Genomic DNA, 22691 nt, shown 5'->3' with positions numbered 1-22691 from the left:
CCAACAGTCTCCCACTTAGATAAGTCTAAAACTATTCTTGCGTATGACTTCAAGAACCGACTGGCAATCGTAGCTCTCAAAAGCTTCCGTAGAACTCTGACCTTGCCGATGATCTCTAACCTTTGTCAATGTCTTGTCCAATAGATAAGGGATCATATATTCCTCCATTCTAGATATCATATGGACTGAGACATGGATTATAAATCATTCTCTCTGTCCATTTGTTGTTTCCCGATTTCCGATTCATGATGACTGACTGATTGAACAAATCAAATCAGTCCTGGCTTGGCCAAGCACTCACATGTATCATCTTTAAATCATCGAGGGGCCCACAGATATCGCTTTTATCCCGAAGGTAAAAGGAATGGATAAACTTCGACTCATATGGCTTGTTCTACTACTTGTTGAATCATACATAAAGGCACGTTTTATAACATCGAGTTACCAATGCGTTTTCGTGCAATCAATGTATAACCAACTCATAGTAACAACTCATATCTCTAGGTTTGAAGAATATAAGATATTATCGTCTCATGATCACTCATGATAAAATCCATGAAGTGATTCAAATGAGCGTGGGTTGAATCCAATACTCAGAACTTATGAGCACTCATGAGTGTTGTAGCACCACTTTGTCCACCAACTTGGACCTCTACAAACCAACCCATGACAGTCTTGATTCATATCTACTTCCAACATATGACCGACTGTGGATGGTTTGAATAACTTAATCATTCAGGAAGAGCGACTTAGTTATTCTGGAAGTCAAAACATGCAAAGTGAAACACAGGAATAAATGAATCAAATATGGTATCAAACCCTATGAATATAAATACACACTTTTATTTATCACCATACTGATTACTCATTATTCATTGTTTCGGTTTTATCAATTTTATACTTGAATTTAAAACAATAGTTGTCCCATGCTCCAAGCATGTACACTATGTTTTCTAAACACTAGTCATGACATACACCAAGTATGCATACTATGTTTGTCTATGATCTTTACTTTGTAAAATAGATTAATTGAACATCACTCCAATGATCCTCTTTTCACAGTCCCAAATCCTTACTGCAAATGCAAGAATTCCAAATTCATGCCATTTACTGAAATCTGTTAGATTCTAAACTTATATGCATTGATCCTCTTAATGATTATGCACGAAGTCAGAAAGACTTGACAACAATCATTACAGAGCATTTCAAAGGAGATCAGCTCCTTGGAAACATCCTTCTTTCATTAAGTTTCCTAATCTTACACAGATTGAATAATTTCTAACTTTGAAACATTTCCATATTCCATTTTGACTATCACTTCTGAACAAGAGTTGCCTCCTTACAGATTATGTCAATATGGTCCTTCCAGAATTAACATTATACTTCCAACTGTCCTTGAGCAACCAATCTTTGGTAAACCTTAGATTGTCCTCGACAATTGCTTAATCATTTTAGTCATATCCAATTCTAGACCTTTTCCCTTCATAATGCCCCAGGCATTTGGAAAATTTTAGAAAGGATGAATATAGCACATGTAATCGATCCTATATCCGAAGCATATGGGACACGATTCATGATGTCTCACATAAAGACTAAACCAGTCTTTTGCTATAATATTTCCATTTCAATTTGCCAAGTTCTCAAAATTTAGATTATGAAAAGGGATGTCGTAATCATAATCGAATTTTAGAACGCAAATAATGGACCCATATATAGAATTTCCTTATGTTGGGCCATTCCAACATGAAATTCATATATATATCCTTGATTAAATACGATTAAAATCTCAATCTAAGCTTTTAGAATTGAAATGAAGTATAATTTCCTCTCCCTTAATTATAGCAAAACAACTTTTTCAACCCATGAAACCTCACGAATTGAAACTTTTGTTTTTTATAATTAACATTGCTAACTTGCAACCTTTGTCATAATTATCATGCTCCCACTAACATGATGATTATTAGCATAACACTTATGCTCCCACTAGCTTTGACATGTACTCATAAATCAGCTGACTTTCTTACCAAAGTTCAGATTTCTGATACTAGATTGTTTTTATAAAACTTTATCAAAATCATACACCTCTCTTAGGTAGCTCACATGTATCTCTAAACAATTTTAGAACTATGAAAAGGGATGCCGTAATCATAGTCTCAATTGTTTAGACCTTTGCCACTTCTCACAAGTCCATGTTAGTGTGCCGGTAAACCACACACGCTCCACTAACGACTTTGAGAATGCAAATATCACAATTGCTATCTAGCTAAAATCTACTTAGTGAAAGTGTTTCCTCACCATCATTTTCATGAATCGGAGAGAAACCTTATGACACTTAGATTTAATAGTGTATGTGTTCTTATCCATGTGAATTTGTCAAAACCATAATCACAAGACAAGGTTAGTGACAAATCCAAACTCATATTGATTAAACTTGTGCAATCTTAAATTCTTGTCATTTGGCAGCTCAGGTGCCTGTCATTGCTTCCAAGTAGTTGTGCAACCAATTGAGAACTATCAGAACTCCTATGCAAAGCCAACTTGAATAGGCACAAAAATTTCAACACGATAGGTTATAAACCTCAAGTCGTGTGCTAGTGAAGGACTTTAGGTTTTATTCTTGATTAAGTCTTGAAACTTTCAAGAGCTTTAAGACTCCCACTGTCCTCTTGACATATAAGACTCCCTTGTCAAATATTCAAGAGATAGTGCGGATTCTTTATCAAGACTAACACTTTACACAACTGGCCTAAGTTGGTCTCTGTTTTATCCAAAACATCACAACTTACCAATTTCAAATGTACAAGAGTAGATAACCTTTTACTCTTACATTTGACTAGTGTTAACAAACCCTCTTTAAGATATGTCACTCAAGTTACAATCTTGGAGTGTGACTCTAAGAATTGTTTTGGAACGAAGTATGACTCATCTTTTTGATTTAACCATTTCAACAATTCATGACTCCTCTTCTTAGTAATAAGAATGCACTAAGATGACTTTAGAGGACCAATTGTGATATGGTATCTTAATCATTAAGATGATCATAAACATGATACTAAAGTACTCTCCCATTTTTTCAGATTTGAGAAACTTTTATCTTTCTGCCATACTTTGATTCTTCTTATTCGTTCTGTCTCACATTGAAACTTCTCCAATGCTACAGACTTATACTTAAACTTATAAGTATAACCATATTTACTGAACTTAAGTAAATCATGACGAATAGTCTTCTTGATCTTTTGTGGTGGACTTGACCAGTGCACAAGAATGTGTACTCGATCCCTTAGTCCTTTCCTTGTTCACATAAGGAATTAGTCTTAATTTTCCAAGCTGAAAGTTCTCATTCATCATACTATACAACTTGCATGATTCCAAGTTTCGGTCCAATTGAACCTTGGGTGATGAGAATCTTTCCTTATTTGGTAATATTAGACACTACCACAACCGAAAGAATCAAATCCATTTTTCCAATATTGCTATCAATGGAATCTTATAAGCAACAACTTTTCACAAATGACATTGTAAGGATACTTAAAATAAATAAAATCAAAACCTTTTTCTTTTATTTTAAAACTTTGCGGAAAAACTTATCGTTACAATCCATATGAAAACCTTGTTGTTATCTATTCCTAAGCAATATAAATATCATAACTCTTAAGTAATAGCCCAAAATTCTGATCACCGAACCATACGATTGAAATCCATCTTCGCGATCAGAATCAGCATGTACTTAATAGAGTTAGACAATGGACTTTACCTGAAGTAGAGCCAAACTTATTGACTTTAACATCCTTAGGTAAATTTGGCAGCTTCGTAACCAATGCCCCTTCCTTTGGCAATAGTTACCTCTGGACCCTTGATAATGGGACTATCTCAGACTTCGCCTCTCTCTTTACCATTGGGTCAACCGAGTTGACTATGGCCGATCCCTTTCCATTGGGAAGAGAGAGCTTTACTGGATATCCAATGTCATCATTGTCAATGTCCATAGCATTTTAGGAAGTTGATCTTAGCAAATAGATAAGATCATTAAGGGTCTTGTCTTAGTCTGTTTCATAGGATTCCCAAAAGAACTCACTATGTGACTTAGAAAGTAGTTGAGCCACCAACTTTCTCAAGACTTTGACACCCAACTCTCCCGGCTTGTCAATATGTGACTACATCTCCAAGATGTGATCACACCTAGACCTTGCCTTGCCAATAGGGCTTGAGTGACCTTAAACTTTTTAGGAACTTGTGGGTTAGGGAGAATAATTGGAGGAGGTGAAAGAAGTATGATATCCATGGGACATCATCTTCATTTAGGAAAGCTTGTTTCAAGAGATTTGGGAAGATCATAAATGTCTAGACCAGACATATTTTTGGGAGATATTCAAGATAGTTGATTTAAAGTCCTTAATATGACACCCAATATGAAATACTAAGGCTAGGACCCAACAAACTATTTTATAACTTAGAAGAGGGATGCTGTAATCCAAGCTATAAAATATTTGAAGGTAGGTGAATGACGATTCACCAATTTCCACCATGAAAAACGAAATAATTTATTAGGTTTTAATTGGATTTGAAAGTCCTAGATCTTTGAGATTCATTGAACTGTTCAAAGGCATGTTTCAATCTCGAGTGTGCCCTTCAGGTTTTGTGACTGGGATGCCGAGGATCACAAAACAAGGTGTTAATAACCATGCAAATATACTTGGTACCCTTAATATTTACCCCTTAATCAGTGTGTCGGTTAACCACACACGCTCCACCGATACTATGATAAATATTAAGTTACCCTTTGCCTACCTTGTTAAGTCCACGTTAGTGTGCCGGTTAACCACACACGCTCCACTAACGGTTTAAACAAAGTGTAAAGTGAAATTTCATGGATTAGCACCTTATTCACATTTTCCTAAGTAACTAAGATTGGGAATTTATAAGTGTTTAGTTACTTAGTATTTATCATTAATACTTTTAATGAAGGGAGAATTATAGTCCTTCTCCTACCCGTTCGGCTAACGACCCTCCACCAGTCAAGGAAGCGGTGGGTGAGAGTGGACACCCATTAAACTGCCATTTTATAGGCAGTAACCTTATACCCCCCTTATAGACCGGCTTCGTGAATGAGGCCTACTAACGGTAAGACTGACTTGCTCTTATACATATATTTAAATATTATTAACTTATAATATTATAAAGTATAAGGGTTGAATTTTAACTTTTAAAATTCTAAGGGCTAACTTGGAATTAAAGTATTCATAAGTGAAAACTTTTCAAATTCCAAAACTTGAGGGCAAGTTTTGAAATTATTCAAAACTAATTAATTCCATAACTTATGTGTTTAAAGTAGTTTTAATTAAAAAAAACTCTTCAAGTTCCATAACTTGAGGACAAGTTATGGAAGACTTTAAACTAATAAAAGAATGTAACTTTTCTTTATTTTTGTAACTTATGGAACTAATTAAGGTTACACATTTTATCATTTAATGAAGTGACTCTTGAACCTCCATAACTTGAGGACAAGTTATGGAGTCATAAAACCATTTAATGAGGACAAGACTCTTCATTTTTGTAACCTTTGCCAACTTTTATGAGTTTTATGATTCTTAAATGTGAATTTTCATATAACTTGAGGACAAGTTACAAAAACACACTTTGGAATCAACTCTTAGATTAAAATGGATTGAAAACAACTATTTCACACAACTTTTCTATTAATCTAAGAACCTCATAAGAACAAGATAATTCAAATCATCAATCTTCAAGAAATTAGCATGAACATACAAACTAATACAAATCTTGAAATTATGACAATTATCTTAGAAATTGGATTAGCATGAACATTACCACATCAAAAACAAGTTTATAAGTCCAAAAACATCTTAGGGTAATGTTCCTAGTCTAATTCCAGCCAAAACAATCGAATATATGCATCCAACTCGATTTTTCAGCTACTTTTGCAAGTATAACAAGAAAACAAGACTAGGCTCTGATACCACTGTTCGGTTATGAGCATTCTAACACTCCTAAGTGTACATGCAACCCTAAATACCTTGGATCTATGTTTTCTCTATTATACATACAATTATGAACATCCAAGGTATTATCCTAATCTAGCATACAAATTAATAAATATAACAAGATAGAATACATACCTCTTTGATGTAGAATGCCTTCATGAAGCTTGAGTGCCTAGTGCCCCAAGTGTGACACCTCAAACAGTTCACACAACACCAAATACACTTGGAATAACTTGAGAGAAACTTGAACACTCCTTGAAATCGTCTAGCCCTCACACTCACACATTAGTGCAAGATTTCTTGAGCCATGGGATTCTTTTATATGGTGGCTATTAGGGTTACACCATGTAACTCATAACTTTACCCATTCCTTATGCTCCATGGATTTTAACCTCCATGGAGTATCCATGGGTCACCCTATGGACTTAGTCCAACATAAGGAATCTTGGATCACAAGCCAACATATATAAGAATGAATGATTTACACAATCAACCCATATATTTAATTAGTCTCCTTTTGATCACTTAATTAATTCCAAATTAATTCTTGATCAATACTAATTAAATAACCTTATTAATATATTAGAACTTATAATATATTAACCAACCTTAAGTGTTATTTCTCTCATTATAGTCTATCCAAATGCAGGATGCCATGCAACCCAAATGGACCATGCCGGGTCGGGTCAAGTCTTACCAATTATAGTTATTGACTTAGACATTAATCCAACAGTAAATGTAATTGACTTTTGGTGATTAAATAATAATGTATTATTTATAAGTTTGGCTACTACCTTTTGTCAATTGTTTATTATTGTGTTTCATATTTTGCATGTTTTACTTCCTGGATAATGAGATTATTCAAACTCCACAGTCGCTCGTACTCTTGGAAGTAAGTAGTGAATTAAGACTGTCATGAATTGGATTGCAGATTGTCTGAGGATAGACATGGCAATAGAATTGTTGCAACGTTCATGAGTACTCAGAAATTGAGATTTGAGTATTGGATATACCCTCGCTCAGAGTATTACTTCATGGAATTCATCACGAGTAATACTGAGACGATAATATCTTGTAATCTTGAAACGAAGATATATGAGTTGTGATTTACAAGTCGGCCATGCATTGGTGATACGAAAACACATCAGTAACGTGGTGTTATAAAACGTATTGTCATGCATAATTTGATGAGTAAAAGATACAAGCATATGAGTCAACGTTTATTCGTTCCTTTTGCCCTAACCGGAAAAGCGATATCTGTGGGCCCCTCGATGATTTGGTGTTGACTTATGTGCTGGGCCCAGCCAGGACTAAATTGATGTGTTCGATTAGAAGTCCTACATCATCACAAATCAGGAATCGGGAAACATAGATTCTGGACAAACAGATTGATTACATTCCATGTCTTTTGTCTGGGGATATCAAGCAGAACGAAGGGTTATATGATCACTTATCTTAGGACACATAACTGACTGGGTCAGAGTTCGGCAGCAGCTTTTTGGAAGCTACAATTTGCTGGTCAAATTTAGAAGGCATACTAGCAATTATAGTTACAGACTTATCCAAGTGGGAGACTGTTGGATTAGGTGTCTAAGCCCATAACTATAATTGGTATGTACTTGAATTGATAGCAGCACAGTCCTTTCGGGTTGCCCTCAACCTAGCAACTGGACAAGGAAATTATGAAAGGAGAGATATTAATTTCTAAGATTAATAAATTAATATATATATATATATATATATATATATATATATATATATATATATATAATTGATTTATTAATATGTTAATGGATTAATATATTAATTAGAAATCATTATGTTTAATTAATTGTTAGCCATAAATTAATCAGAATTGATTTTGGGGTTAAAAGAATTAATTATAAAGTGCAGGGACTAGTTTGTAATTAACTGATAGTTGAATGGAAGGATCCAGAACTCCCTTGGAAGGGGGTGGACGAAAACCCTAGGGGAAACCCTAGAGAATTCGTCCAAGGGGTCCAAGATAAGGCCTTGGGTCTTGCTTAGGCCCTAAGCAAAGGATAACTAGGGTTTTCCCTAAACCCTAGTTCCCTCAACTATTTAAGGAGCCTTCTGGCTCACATTTTAGGGTACTCATTCTTTGGAAGAATACCTTGGCCGAAATTGCATACTCCCTCCCCTCTCTCTTCTTCTACTTTCCTTCTTGCTAGTCATTGGGTGTGATTCCATTAGAGGCATTACACTTGTGGTGCTAAAGCTTCCAAGAAGATCAAGATCAAGATCAAGGGAATATCAATTGTTTGTTATAACAATTGAAAGGTATGTAAACCCTAAACCCTAGTTTGTTATTTTCGAAATTAGCCTCTCTCCTCTAGGGTTCTTGTTTTGCAATTCAAAGTTGTATGTTCAATAGTTAAAACATAGATCCAAAGTAGGTTGCATGTGAACTTAGGAATTGTTTTCTAGTTTATTTGTTGTACCTAAATCCCATCAGATTAATGTAAACATCCTCAGCCAACTTTCCGTTAAGGAAAGCGGTTTTGACATCCATTTGCCATATTTCATAATCATGAAATGCAGCAATGGCTAGCATAACCCTAATAGACTTAATCTTTGCTACTGGTGAAAAGGTTTCATCATAATCAATACCCTGAGTCTGAGTAAAACCCTTCGCAACCAGTCGAGCCTTATAAGTGTGCACCTTTCCATCCATGTCGGTCTTCTTCTTGAAGATCCATTTGCACCCGACTGTCTTACGGCCTGGTACATTATCAACCAAGTTCCAAACTTGATTGTCATACATGGACTGTATCTCGCTGTCCATAGCCTCCTTCCATTTAGCAGACTCTGGGCCTGCCATAGCTTCCTTAACACTGTTAGGTTCATCCAGATTTACCAATGTACTGTCACTGATAAATGTATCACCTTCCGTAGTAATATGAAATCCATAATAAAACTCAGGTGTGTTCCTAACCCTTGTGGAACGCCTCGGAAGTATAGACTCGTCAGCTGGATCAACAGGAATTTCCTCCTCAAGTTGATTGCTAGTGTCTGAGGTTCCTTTACCAATCGAGTCTTGAATTTCTTCAAGGTCAATTTGCCTCCCACTGTCTCCTTGGTTTATAAATTCTCTCTCTCGAAAGACCCCTCTCCTAGCTACAAAGACCACATTCTCACTGGGTCTATAGAAGAGGTAACCAAAGGATTTTTGTGGGTAGCCGATGAAAATACACCTTTCACTTCGAGGTTCGAGTTTATCATGAGTCTCACGCCTCACGAAAGCCTCGCAACCCTAAATCTTGATGTGATCCAAATTGGGAACTTTCCCAGTCCACATTTCATGAGGTGTTTTGGCAACCTTCTTTGTAGGGACTAGATTAAGGATGTGGGCGGCAGTCTCTAAGGCATACCCCCAAAAGGAGATTGGTAGCGAAGCTCGACTCATCATAGAGCGAACCATGTCCAACAAAGTTCGATTACGCCTCTCAGCTATACCATTCAGCTGTGGTGTCCTGGGAGGTGTCAATTGTGAGACAATCCCACACTCCTTAATATAGTCGAGGAACTCAGTACTAAGATACTCACCACCTCGATCGGATCGAAGCATCTTAATGTTCCGGCCCAATTGATTTTCTACTTCCTGTTTAAACTCTTTAAACCTTTCAAAAGTTTCTGACTTATGTTTGATTAAGTAGACATAACCATATCTACTAAAATCATCAATAAAAGTCACATAATAGCGATTAGCATCCCCTGTGGCGGTTTTGAATGGTCCACATACATCAGTATGTATAAGGTCCAACAAACCCTCACCCCTTGCACAAGTACCAGTGAAGGGTGATTTTGTCATTTTTCCAAGTAGACAAGACTCACAACTATCATCCGACTTGAGGTCGAACGACTCCAAGACTCCATCCTGTTGGAGCTGGCCTATGCGTTTCTTGCTTACATGTCCAAGACGATAATGCCACAAAGATGCTTTATCCAAGCTAGTAGAAGAATCAATACATAATACATTATTTCCTAAATTATCTACAACCGATACAGCTTCATACACTCCATCACAAGGTAATGCTTTAAAATAAAGAACATTATTAAAGAAAGCATTAATACTACCAACTTCATTATCAAAAGAAAAGGTAAAACCTTGTTTGTACAAAGCATGAAAGGAAATAATATTCCTCGTCATTTTAGACGAGTACACATATTTATTCAAATCTAACTTTAACCCACTATCTAGAAACAAAGTATAAACTCCAATCTTGGTAACAGGTGTAACCTTCTTGTTCCCCATGATTAAGTTTATCTTTCCATGCTCCACATCCTCACTTCTTCTTAGGCTCTGCAAGTCACAACAGATGTGAATACCACAACCTGTATCAAGAACCCAAGAATTAGAATATGGTGATTTATTAGACAATATAGTGTAAATACATGCATGGGATGGTTTCACTTTCCCATCCTTGACATCCTGCAAGTACTTTGGGCAGTTTCGCTTCCAGTGCCCCTTATTTTGACAGTAGAAGCATTCAGCATCCTTAGGGATGGCAAAAGGAGTGATAGAACCACCTTTTGTTCTAGATGAAGAGTCTTCAAGGGACATTCCCTTGGTACCCTTCGAAGGGTGCTTCCTCTTCTTCCCTTTGCCTTGCCCGATAGCCAAAACAGGGGTAGTAGTAGGAGTAGGAGTAGTAACCGACTTACTCTTAAGACCACTCTCGGCAGTCTTTAGAAGTCCTTGAAGCTTACTGAGTGTGACTTCCTCCTTGTTCATGTGGTATGTCATACGAAATTGATCATAACACGAGGGCAAGAAGTGCAAAATGATATCAATTGCCAACTCCTCAGGGAAGTTCACATTCAGTTTCATTAGACGGTCCACATACCTTTGCATTTTCTGCATGTTGCTCGTGATAGGTTCGTTATCCTTCATACGGGTAGTGATCATGGAGGAGATTATTTCATACCGCTCTTGACGAGCACTCTGATGGTACCTTTCCATCAGATCCTGATGCATCTCAAAAGGGTAATAGTCCTTATAGGACTTTTGGAGTTCAACTGTCATGGTGGCCATCATGATGCATGCCACCTTAGTGGCATCTCTTTCATGTGCCTGATACTCAGCGACCTCCTCAGGAGTAGCAGTGGACTCATCAAGCTCCTTTAGTTCCTTATCGAGGACATATTCCTTGTCCTCGTAACGAGTGACCATCCTGATGTTCCGGATCCAATCCATGAAGTTGGAACCATCAAAGATGACCCTCCCGCAAAGGTTCATGAGGGAAAAGGAGCCAGTAGGGTTAGAGCCCGAAGCTTTGTTGTTGGAAGACATCTGAAAAGAAGAAAACAAGTTTACATTAGATATATCGAATCCTTAATAATACACCCAAATGTAATATTAAGGCTAGGATCCAACACAATATATTATAACTTAGAAGAGGGATGTCGTAATCTAAGCTATAACATATTTGAAGGTAGGTGAATGACGATTCACCAATTTCCACCATGAAAACGAAATGAATTATTAGGTTTAATTGGTTTTGAAATTCCTAGATTCTTTTGAGATTCATTGAACTTTTCAATGGCATGTTTCAATCTCGATTGTGCCCTTCAAGTTTTGTGACTGGGATGCCGAGGATCACAAAACAAGGTGTGAATAACCATGCAAATTCACTTGGTACCCTTAATATTATCACCTAATCAATGTGCCGGTTAACCACACACGCTCCACCGATCTATGATAAACATTAAGTCACCCTTCGTGATCCTTACTAGTCCAAGTTAGTGTGCCGGTTAACCACACACGCTCCACCAACGACTTGGTAAGGTACAAAGTGTGAATTTCATGGGTTAGCACCATATTCACATTTTCCTAAAGTAACTAAGATTGGGAATTTATTAAAGGTTTAGTTACTTTATAATATTCATTATACTTTTAATGAGAATTTAAAGTCATTGTCCTACCCGTTCGGCTAACGACCCTCCACCGATCAAGGAAGCGGTGGGTGAGAATGGACACCCATTAAGTTGCCATTTTATAGGCAACAACCTTATACCCCCCTTATAGATCGGCTTCGTGAATGAGGCCTACTAACGGTAAAACGACTTAATCTTATACATATATATAATAATTAACCATTAATGTTATAAATAGTATAAGGGTTGAATTTTAACTTTTAAAACTCTAAGGGTTTGGAATTAAAGTATATTAAAGTGTGTGTAACTTTACAAATTCCAAAACTTGAGGACAAGTTTTGAAACTATTCAAAACTTTTCATTTCATAACTTATGAATTAAAGGTTCATAAAATGAAGACTCTTCATTTTCATGTAACTTATGTGTTTTAAGTGTGCATAAATGAAAGTGACCTTTGGATATCCATAACTTGAGGATAAATTATGGACTCCATTAAAACACATAAATGATCAAGAATTATCAATAAACAATTTAGCAAATAATTCCTATGATCTAACAATAATTCATAAGAACATGAACTTCATATCAAAAATTCCAAGAACATATGAACACATATCATCATGCAATTTTGATATAAGCCATTGTAAATGGATTAGCATAAACATTACACCATCTAAAACAGGTTTTATAACACCAAAACAGTTTAGGGTAATGTTTCTAGTCCATTTCTAGCAGCAAAACTCGAAAATCTGCATTCTGAGGCTCCTACTCGTCGAGTGCACGAACCTACTCGGCGAGTAGGATGAATTTACTCATGGACTCGGCGAGTCCCCCCATGGACTCGGCGAGTTCATGCTGCAGAATGCAGAAAACTTGAGTTTTTCAACAAGTATGCATCAAGTATCAAACAAACAAACCTAGGCTCTGATACCACTGTTGGGTTTTGAGCAAACTAACACTCCTAAGGTGTTCATGCAACCCTAGAAACCTTGGATCTATGTTTGTCTAAAATACATGCAAAATAATTTTCCAAGGTTCATAACCTATCTAGCATACATGGGGTACTTTTAAACATAAAAGATACTAGATGAATTACATACCTTTGTTAGTGAGTTGACTCCTTGAGAGTTTGAGAGCCAAGCACCAATAATGTGAATGCCTCAAATGGAAATCACAAATCACCACAAACTTGGAAAACTTATGAGAGAGTATCCAATCACTCTAGAAATTCGGCCACACCTTATGCACACACACATAGTGTCTTCTCAATCACCATAAGCCTCTTTATATAGTGTAGATGATTAGGGTTATGAACCATGCAAACCCTAATAACCCATGTCTTTTCCTATTCCAAGGATCCATGGGTTAAAAGCTCCATGGATCATCCATGGACTCCCATTTAAGCTTATCCCATTCCCTAATGAGTGTTAGCCCACACTATATAAGTACAATAGCCCATTATTTAATTAGTCACCTTATGATCACTAAATTAATTCATAACGAATTTAAGATCAATACTAATTAAATAATACAATTTCATATTAATATATTATAACTTATAATATATTAGTAGGCCGCAAATATACTCTTCTCATAATGTTATCCATATAAATAGTTCGGGTGAAGTGCAACCGAAATGGACCATGCCGGGTCGGGTCAAGTATATACCAAATAAGTTATGGACTTAGACACCTTATCCAACAAGACTGTCATGAATCGAACTGTAGATTGTCTAGATGTTTTAGACATATCACAAGTTTGTTGCAGTGTTCATGAGTACTCCTGGAATAATATTCGAGTATTGGATTAAACCCACGCTCATCTGAATCACTTCATGGATTTCATCACGAGTGATTGTGAGACGATAATATCTTATATTCTTGAAACCAAGACATGTGAGTTGTAATTTGCAAGTCGGTTGCACATTAACATATGTAAATACAACAGTAACTTGGTGTTATAAAACATATTGTTGTGTGTGATTTGATGAGTAAATACAAGCAAGCATTTGAGTCGAAGTTTATCCATTCCTTTTACCCTTAGAGGGATAAAAGCGATATCTGCGGGCCCCTCGATGATTTAGTGATGACAACCCTAAGTGCTTGGCCAAACCTGGACTGATTTGATTTGTTCAATTAGTCGGTCGTTATAAATCGGAAATCGGGAAACAACAGATGGACAGAGAGAATGATTATAATCAATGTCTCAGTCCATATGATATCTAGAATGGAGGAATATATGATCCCTTATCTAATAGACGCGTCATTGACTAGGTCAGAGTTCGACAACGGCTTTTAAGAGCTACGATTGCTAGTCGGGATTTTGGAGTCGTACTTGCAATAATAGTTATTAGACTTATTCAAGTGGGAGACTGTTGGATTAGGTGTCTAAGCCCATAACTATTATTGGTATGTACTTGACCCGAGAGTAGCATGGTCCATTTCGGGTTGCATATCACTAGGACAATTTCATAGGGTGGATACTTGAGTAAGAGGTTACTTATGATTTATTAATATATTATAAGTTCTAATATATTAATATGAAATCATATTATTTAATTAGTATTGATCAAGAATTAATTTGGAATTAACTGTGTGATCAAAAGAGACTAATTAAATATATGGAGATTGATTTGGTAAATCAATGATTCTTATAGTGTGGGCCAATTGTTATTTAGGATGGGCTAAACCAATATGGTAGTCCATGGATAGTCCATGGAGGTTTAACCCATGGAGCCTAAGTAATATGAAAGGTCATGGGCATTAGGGTTTGCATGGATGTAACCCTATACTTTGCCACAATATAAAAGGACTCCCTTGGCACCCAAAATCGACTACTAGAGTTCTTGGAGTTCATTAGAGCCGATTTTGGAGTTAGCAACATCTCTCTCAAGTTCTCCTTTGTCCTAGGTGTGTTGTGAACCGTTTGAGGCATCACACTTGGGGTGCTAAGTTCTTAAAGGCCAAATATAACAAGTTCTACAAGCTACATAAAGAGGTAAACTCCTAACTAGTATTTTATGTTGTTTATGTCAATTGTTTGCTAGTTGTAGGATTTATGCTTTGGAAACAATATTGAATTTATAATTAGAGAAAACATAGATCCAAATAATTTAGGGTTGTATGTGCACCATAGGATGTTGTAGTATACTAAAACCCAACAGATCCAGCCTGTACGCAACCTTGCCCACCCGGGCTATAACCCTGAACGGTCCAATGTAGCTGGGGCCCAACTTGCTCCGCTTCCTGAACCGGATGAAACCTTTCCAAGGTGACATCTTCAGGAGGACCATATCTTCTACCTGAAACTCTAGGTCTGATCGTCGTCTGTCGGCGTAAATCTTCTGCCGACTCTGGGCCGTCTGGAGTCTACTCCGGACCTATTGGATCCTCTCTGTCGTCTTGAGTACCACTTCGGTACTCCCCATGACCCTCTGTCCAACCTCACCCTAACATATCGGGGTTCTGTACTTCCTCTCATATAACATATAGAAGGGAGGACGGTCGATGCTGGCATGGTAGCTATTATTATAAGAAAACTCTTCCAAGGGAAGGTAGGTATCCCGGCTACCATCGAAGTCTAAGACACACGCCCACAACATATTCTCCAAAGTCTGGATGGTCCGCTCAATCTGACCATCCGTCTGTGGGTGAAAAGATGTGATAAAGTGCAGACGAGTACCTAACTCATCATGAAATTTCTTCCAGAATCTGGAAGTAAACCGCACGTCTCGGTCAGAAATCACGGAAACTGGCACTCCGTGTCGAGCTACTACCTCCCTCATGTAGATGTCGGCCAGCTTCTCGGCCGAAATAATCTCCTGGATCAGGATGAAGTGGGCACTCTTGGTCAACCAATCCATGATGACCCAAATCGAATCCACTCCCCATGCGGTCTTGGGAAGCTTCGTGATGAAATCCATAGTAATATCCCCTTCATTTCCACACAGGGATATCCAACGGTTACGTCTTGTCGTGAGGTCTCTGGTGCTCGGCCTTGACCTTCCTGCAAGTCAAGCACCTCTCAACGTACCAGGATACAACCCGCTTCATGCAGGGCCACCAGTAATCAGGACGAAGATCTCTATACATCTTCGTGGCCCCGTGATGGATGGGAAATCTGGATTTGTGCGCCTCATTCATTAGGATATGGCGCACACCGCCTGCGTACGGAACCCACACTCTATGGTGAAGTGTCAACAGCCTGCGGCTATCACAGTCGAAGGAGGAAATCTGAACCACGATATGCTCACTCTTCTGGTGTTCCTCCTTCATAGCCTCCTGTTGTGCCTCTCGGATCTTCTCCAGAAGTGGAGTCACTACTGTCATCCTCAGACAGATACCTCTAATCGGAGTTGCGAATGCCTTACGGCTAAGTGCATCGGCCACAACATTGGCCTTCCCCGGGTGGTAGAGGATCTCACAGTCGTAATCCTTCACCACATCTAGCCACCGACGCTGCCTCATGTTCAGATTTGGCTGATCCATGAGGTACCTCAAGCTTTTGTGGTCCGTGTAAATGGTACAATGGACCCCATAGAGGTAGTTTCGCCAAATATTGAGGGCGAAAACAACTGCCACCAACTCCAGATCGTGTGTCGGGTAGTTCGCCTCGTGAGGCTTCATCTGCTTCGAGGAGTAGGCGATGACCTGCCCCCTCTGCATCAACACTACGCCCAAGCCTGAAATGCACGCATCGAATTATACTACAAAATCCTCCATGCCCTCTGGAAGGGCTAAGATCGGCGCCTCGCACAACCTCTGCCTCAATGTATCGAACGTCGTCTGCTGCTCAGGCCCCTAGCGAAATACAACGACCTTCTTTGTCAGCCAGGTCAATGGTACTGCTATCTTGGAGAAATCCTATATGAATCTCCGGTAATGGCCTCCTAACCTGAGGAAACTCTAAATCTCAGATGGAGACTTTCAGAACCTCCCATCTCATCACGGCCTTCACTTTGGCCAAGTCGACCAAAATACAGTTCTGGTTGACAAGGTGCCCCAAAAACTGGACCTCGCGCAACCAAAACTCACACTTGGAGAACTTGGCGTACAAGTTCTCCCTCCTCAGGGTATCCAACACCTCCCGCAAGTGCTCATCATGCTGCTCCTGCGCCTTGGAGTAAACCAAGATGTCATCAATAAAGACGATCACAGACCGATCTAGCATCGGTTAGCATACGCGGTTCATGAGGTCCATGAACGCGTCAGGGGCATTGGTGAGCCCAAAGGGCATCACCACGAACTCATAGTGGCCATAGCGAGTCCGAAAAGCAGTCTTCTGTACATCCTCATCTCTGAATCGCATCTGGTGGTAGCCTGAATGCAAATCTATCTTGGAAAACCAAGATGCCCCCTGTAGCTGGTCGAAGAGATCATCAATCCTCAGGAGTGGGTAACGGTTCTTCACCATTACCTTGTTCAGCTCCCGGTAGTCTATACACATTTGATGCGACCCGTCCTTCTTCTTCACAAACAGGATCGGGACTCCCCAAGGCGAACTGCTCGGTCTAATGAACCCCTTGTCTAAAAGCTCCTGCAGCTATGTAGACAACTCCTGCATCTCAGGAGGAGCCAACCGGTATGGTGCCTTGGCTATCGGAACCGCACCAGGGACTAGGTCGATCCTAAACTCCATCTGTCTCTCCGGAGGTATCCCAGGAAACTCCTCTGGAAATAAGTCCGGGTAGTCTCGCACCACTGGCACATCTCTCACGGTCGCCTCACCCGCCTCCCGGGTATCCATGACGTAGGCGACATAACCTGTGCAACCCTGCTAAAGGTAGCGTCTAGCCCTCGTTGCCAAACATAAAGATGGCCCACGATGCGGCCTCTCGCCCTGAATCACCAGCTCTCCCCCACTTGGGGTCCTGACACATACCAACTACTGCGCACAGTCGATCACCGCCCCATTGGGGCTCAGCCAATCCATGCCGATTATAACCTTGTTCCCACGCAACGGAATGGGAACCAAATCCAAGAGGTAACGCTCGTCATACATCCTTAAAACGCAATCTCTGAAAACCTTTGATGCTCGGACAGATCGGTCGTCAGCCTTCTCGACCTCTAAAGGAGAATTCAAAGTCCCCAAAGACTCAGAAAACCTCTTGCTAAGTGTAAGAGAGACAAATGATCGGGTAGCCCCCAAGTCGAATAACACATGTACTAGGATACCGTTCACATGGAACGATCCTAAGCAAAACACATAAAACATAGAACATAAATATCATAACCGACATGTAATAAGAGTTGGGGAGAAGAAAACATATCCATCACCACATCCGGTGCGGCACGCGCCTCCTCAGCGGTCAGCTGGAAGGCTCGACTCCTCACCACTAGAGCATTTGTCTTGCCTTGTTAGCCATCCGTGATCCGCAGGGTCGCTGGGGCTGGCGCCGCCACTAGCGCTCCTGATGTCAATCTCGGGCAGTTGGCATTTTTATGGCCTTTCTGATTGCAATGAAAGCAAATCAAGTTTGATATCCGGAGGGTGGGGTAGGGGCAGTACAATCCCTACCAAAGTGCCCAAGCTTGTCGCACTTAAAGCAGCCCAAGGATCCTAATCTACAAACTCCCTCATGTGTCTTGCCGCATTTCCCACAGCGGCTCCAGCCCTGCTGGCCCTTCGACCTAGAGTCGGATCCCTCGGTTTTCTTCCCTGAAATCCCAGTCACCTGCCCAGCCTCCGCCTTCCTCTTCCGAATGTGTTCTATATCAATCTCCCGCTCCCTCGTCCTGGCTGTCATGTCCTCCAAAGTCGGGCATGCTGAGTCGCTGACATGTTTTCGGATGTCAGCTCTGAACATATCGTAGTATCGGGTCTTCCTCATCTCCTCATCACCCGCGTACTGAGGCACCAGTAAGGCCCTCTCCCTGAACTTGGCGGTAATCTACGCCACTGACTCGGTCGTCTGTCTCATATCAAGAAACTCCCTGGCTAGCTGCTGAATCTCCATAGTTGGCGCAAACTCAGCCCTAAACCTGGTCACAATGTTCGACCAAGTCATAGCCTCAATGGCTGGGGCTCCCAACGAATCAATGATTGCCTCCCACCTCTCTCAAACTCTGTATCTCAAACAACCTGCAACATACCGGACCTTCGACCCCTCAGGACAGAAGCTCGTCAACTGTACAGACTCAATGTCTACAATCCATCTCCTGGCCACAATGGGGTCCTTCACCCCGTGAAAGTCTAGCACACCACATCCCCTGAAATCCTTGAAGGAGAGTGTGCGCGTCTCTGACGGGACAGATGTCATGTCACTCTGGAATGCCCTCAGGCGATCCTCCATCAACTCAATGATCCCTTCCTTGATCGACTCGAAAATCACCGGGGTCGCCTCAAGCATGCTTCTCGTAATCTCAGATGCGATGAACCCGTGCAATCCGTCATCAACTGGCTCGGAACCTGCACCCAAACCTGAACCTGAACCTGACCCAGACCCTGAACCTCCTGCTCTGTGACGTGTCACCACCATTTTGAAACAAAACACATAATCGTCAGGGTCATATATATAACCTCGAGAGGTATCACACACTCTACAAGTTCCCTGGTTCTATCTCAGCCCTTCTTGACTCGAGTACGGATCCTCTGCTTTCAGTAGTACGGGCCCATACTACCTTCCACATCTATCCGTTCTTTCCTCAAGAATTGCATTGACTTTACCAAGTCCCTTTCACTACTGCTGCTCGATTTACTAATCTCATCCTAGGCTTACCCCTAGGGTAATCTCCAACCCACTCTCTGCCATCAGCTGCATAAGAAGTCCCTACTACCTCTCCCTAACTAGCTCGCGAATACCAGTACATATTACTAAAACTAGATAATTCCTCGAATGAGAGGTCTTACCCTACAACGGTTGGACTCAGAAAAGAGCTGCGAAATAGTGCTAGACCTAACCTTCTGAAATTATTTAGTCCTTGTAATATGTAAATTAACGTATTCGGTTACTAGTTAGTAAAAAAATAACTAGGACTCCTAAAAGCACAAAGCAAGCAGCATTCGAGCATTGAGTAACCAAAACCAAGCATATCCTAATCAGGCTATCATATCACTTACTAGTCAATAAGCACATACAACAGGCACATAAGGCATCTTCCTAGACCCTTAGCCCTAGTCTAGCATGCAGTTCTCATACACATACAGTAGGCATATAAGGCATCCTTCCTAGATCCTTAGCCCTAATCTAGCATGCAGTTCTCACAATCATATCATATATCATAACAAACATGTATGGGTATCTTGGGGAAACTTATTTGAGCTCGGCCGATTGCACGCATCACACACCTTCTTCTTTTCTCTTTTCAAAATTCTTTTAAAATTCTTTTTATAAAATGATTTTCTTTTGAAAATTTTCATACCAAGTCCTCAGTTTGAGTTAAGACACACCTAAGAGTGTGCCCGAATCCCTCAAACCAATGCTCTGATACCAACTTGTAACATCCCAAAATCAGGACCAAAAATTTCATTTTTAATATAATAATTATAAAACCACTTGTCTGAAAACAACCATAGTATCAACTTATATCAAAACCAAAGTATCAATAGTCAAAACATGTCATGATAAAACAACATCAGAATATAAATCCCAAGAATCTCATATGCGAAAAATCGTGTGTGTGATGCGCTGCTACCGTGCCGGCTCCTTTCTCATCGAAGAAGAAGGACCTGAAACAAAACTGAAAACCGTAAGCACAAAGCTTAGTGAGTTCCCCCATCATACCACATACCATACAATAAACATATTTTCTAACATGTTCGGGTACTGAACTACCCCTTCGGTCACTTTCAACCGGTAACTTGCCTAGCATATCAGGGTGTTTGCCTACCCCTTCGGTCCTTTCGACTAGTACCTCGCCTAGCATATCAGGGTGATGGCCTACCCCTTCGGTCCTCTCGACCGGTACCGGGGACTATTTCACCCCCTACTTCTACCATATAACATCCTAGTACATAAACACATAAGTCATATACTGCCTAGCTTATCAGGGTGCTGGCATACCCCTTCGGTCCTTTCGATCGGTATTGGGGCCTATTCTACCGCTCCTACCACTATCACATAATATCATAGCATACTAGCACATAAAGCATAACAGATAGTGGCATACCAGATAATTATCACAAAGACAATCATCTCTACTATAACTCTTACTAGTGGGCCGGTATTGGTGCCTTCGACCCACTTCTACTGGAAGGTAACTCGCCTCAATGTCGTGAAGTAGCTGAACTATCCTCGGCTCTGGAAATCAACTCCTCTCAAACTCCTACACAGAAAAATCTCCTTTAATTACGCTTTCATACTCATAACCCCTTTAAGGGTCAACTCTAGTCAAAGTCCAAGACAAAGTCAACCTTCTCGTCAAAGTCAACGTACTGGTCAAAGTCAACATCCTGGTTGACTCAACTCACCGAGTTGGTCCATCAACTCGTCGAGTTCCATGATCCATAAAACCCTGGAAATCTCGATCCAACTCGTCGAGTTCTTTTATGAACTCGTCGAGTTCCCCCTCATAACAGAGTCAGGGTATTTCACTCACAACTCGCCGAGTTCCTCCTTGAACTCGTCGAGTTCTTCAATATTCAAAACCCAAAAACTATGGCCAACTCGTTGAGTCATCTCCTAGACTCAACGAGTTTGTTCAGTAACAAAATAGGTTGGGGGGACCACGACCTAACTCGCCGAGTTGGATGAACAACTCGTCGAGTCCCCCTTAGTCGAAACCCATTCAGTCACTTCCAATCGAGTTTAATGCTTCCACATCATATATCTGGTCCCCTAGGACTAAGTTACCATGTAAAGTTGCTAACTTTACGTTCATGCATGGTGTCGTGAAGCTAGAAACACCAAAAATAAGCTATATAAGAGGTCTAGGGCATGGGGAAGGGCCAAGGCTGGATAAAGTTGGCAACTTTAAGCCTCACAAGCTCATGAGTTCCTAGATCTGAAGTCACAACTCCATGATACACTCCAATCCCGAAAATGACTTCAATATGGCCCAAAAATGACAACATACTACTCTAAATGAAGATCTAAGTAATAGAAAGCCAAGGTATCAACTTTATACCTCAAATGAGTCAGCAATACAGCTCAAACTCCAGATCTACTATCTTCCTCTTGAACCCCCAAGCTTCTCCTTCCTTCTCAAGCTTCAAAATCACAAAGAACACACAACAATGGCTCAAAAGCACTCAAAAGTGGATTAGGGTTTCGTGGCTAGGGTTTGGGGTGATGGAGGCTGCAAATGAGGCTAACCTTTGGAGGTTAAGGTGTTTAAATAGGGTGCAAAACCCTGAAAAATAGGGGTTCACTCTGGTAGCCCTACTCGTCGAAGTGAGGCTCTCAACTTGTCGAGTAGACTTCAAGTCCCGCGTCCAAATTCCATTCCTACTCGACGAGTTTGGGGCCTCCAACTCGTCGAGTCCCTTTGCAAAAATAAATAATTTGATTTAAAAATACATACCAGGATCTGAGCGTTACAAGGAGATATGGAGGTTGATAAGAGGCAAAGCTCATGGGACATAATGAGATTATATAGGGGTAAAACCCTAAATATTAGGGTTTCTAACTGGCCGGAGTACGCCCCGCATTCTCCCACGTACGCCCAGCGTACGTGGGTGCATCCGCGGTCCATCGGAGAGCCAGTACGCTCAGCGTACCCATAGGGTACGCCCCGCGTACTAAGCTAGGGACCAAAATGAAAGGTTTTTACATAAAGGGTTAAAAGGGAAACATACCAATACTTTCAAATGTTACACTAAACCCTTTCCTTTCCGGGGAGACACGACAAAACC

The sequence above is a fragment of the Lactuca virosa genome, chromosome 3 (assembly GCF_052849685.1).
Source record: "Lactuca virosa cultivar CGN04683 chromosome 3, Lactuca_virosa_CGN04683_v6, whole genome shotgun sequence".
Taxonomy (NCBI): domain Eukaryota; kingdom Viridiplantae; phylum Streptophyta; class Magnoliopsida; order Asterales; family Asteraceae; genus Lactuca; species Lactuca virosa.
Note: the sequence above shows the minus strand (reverse complement) of the source record.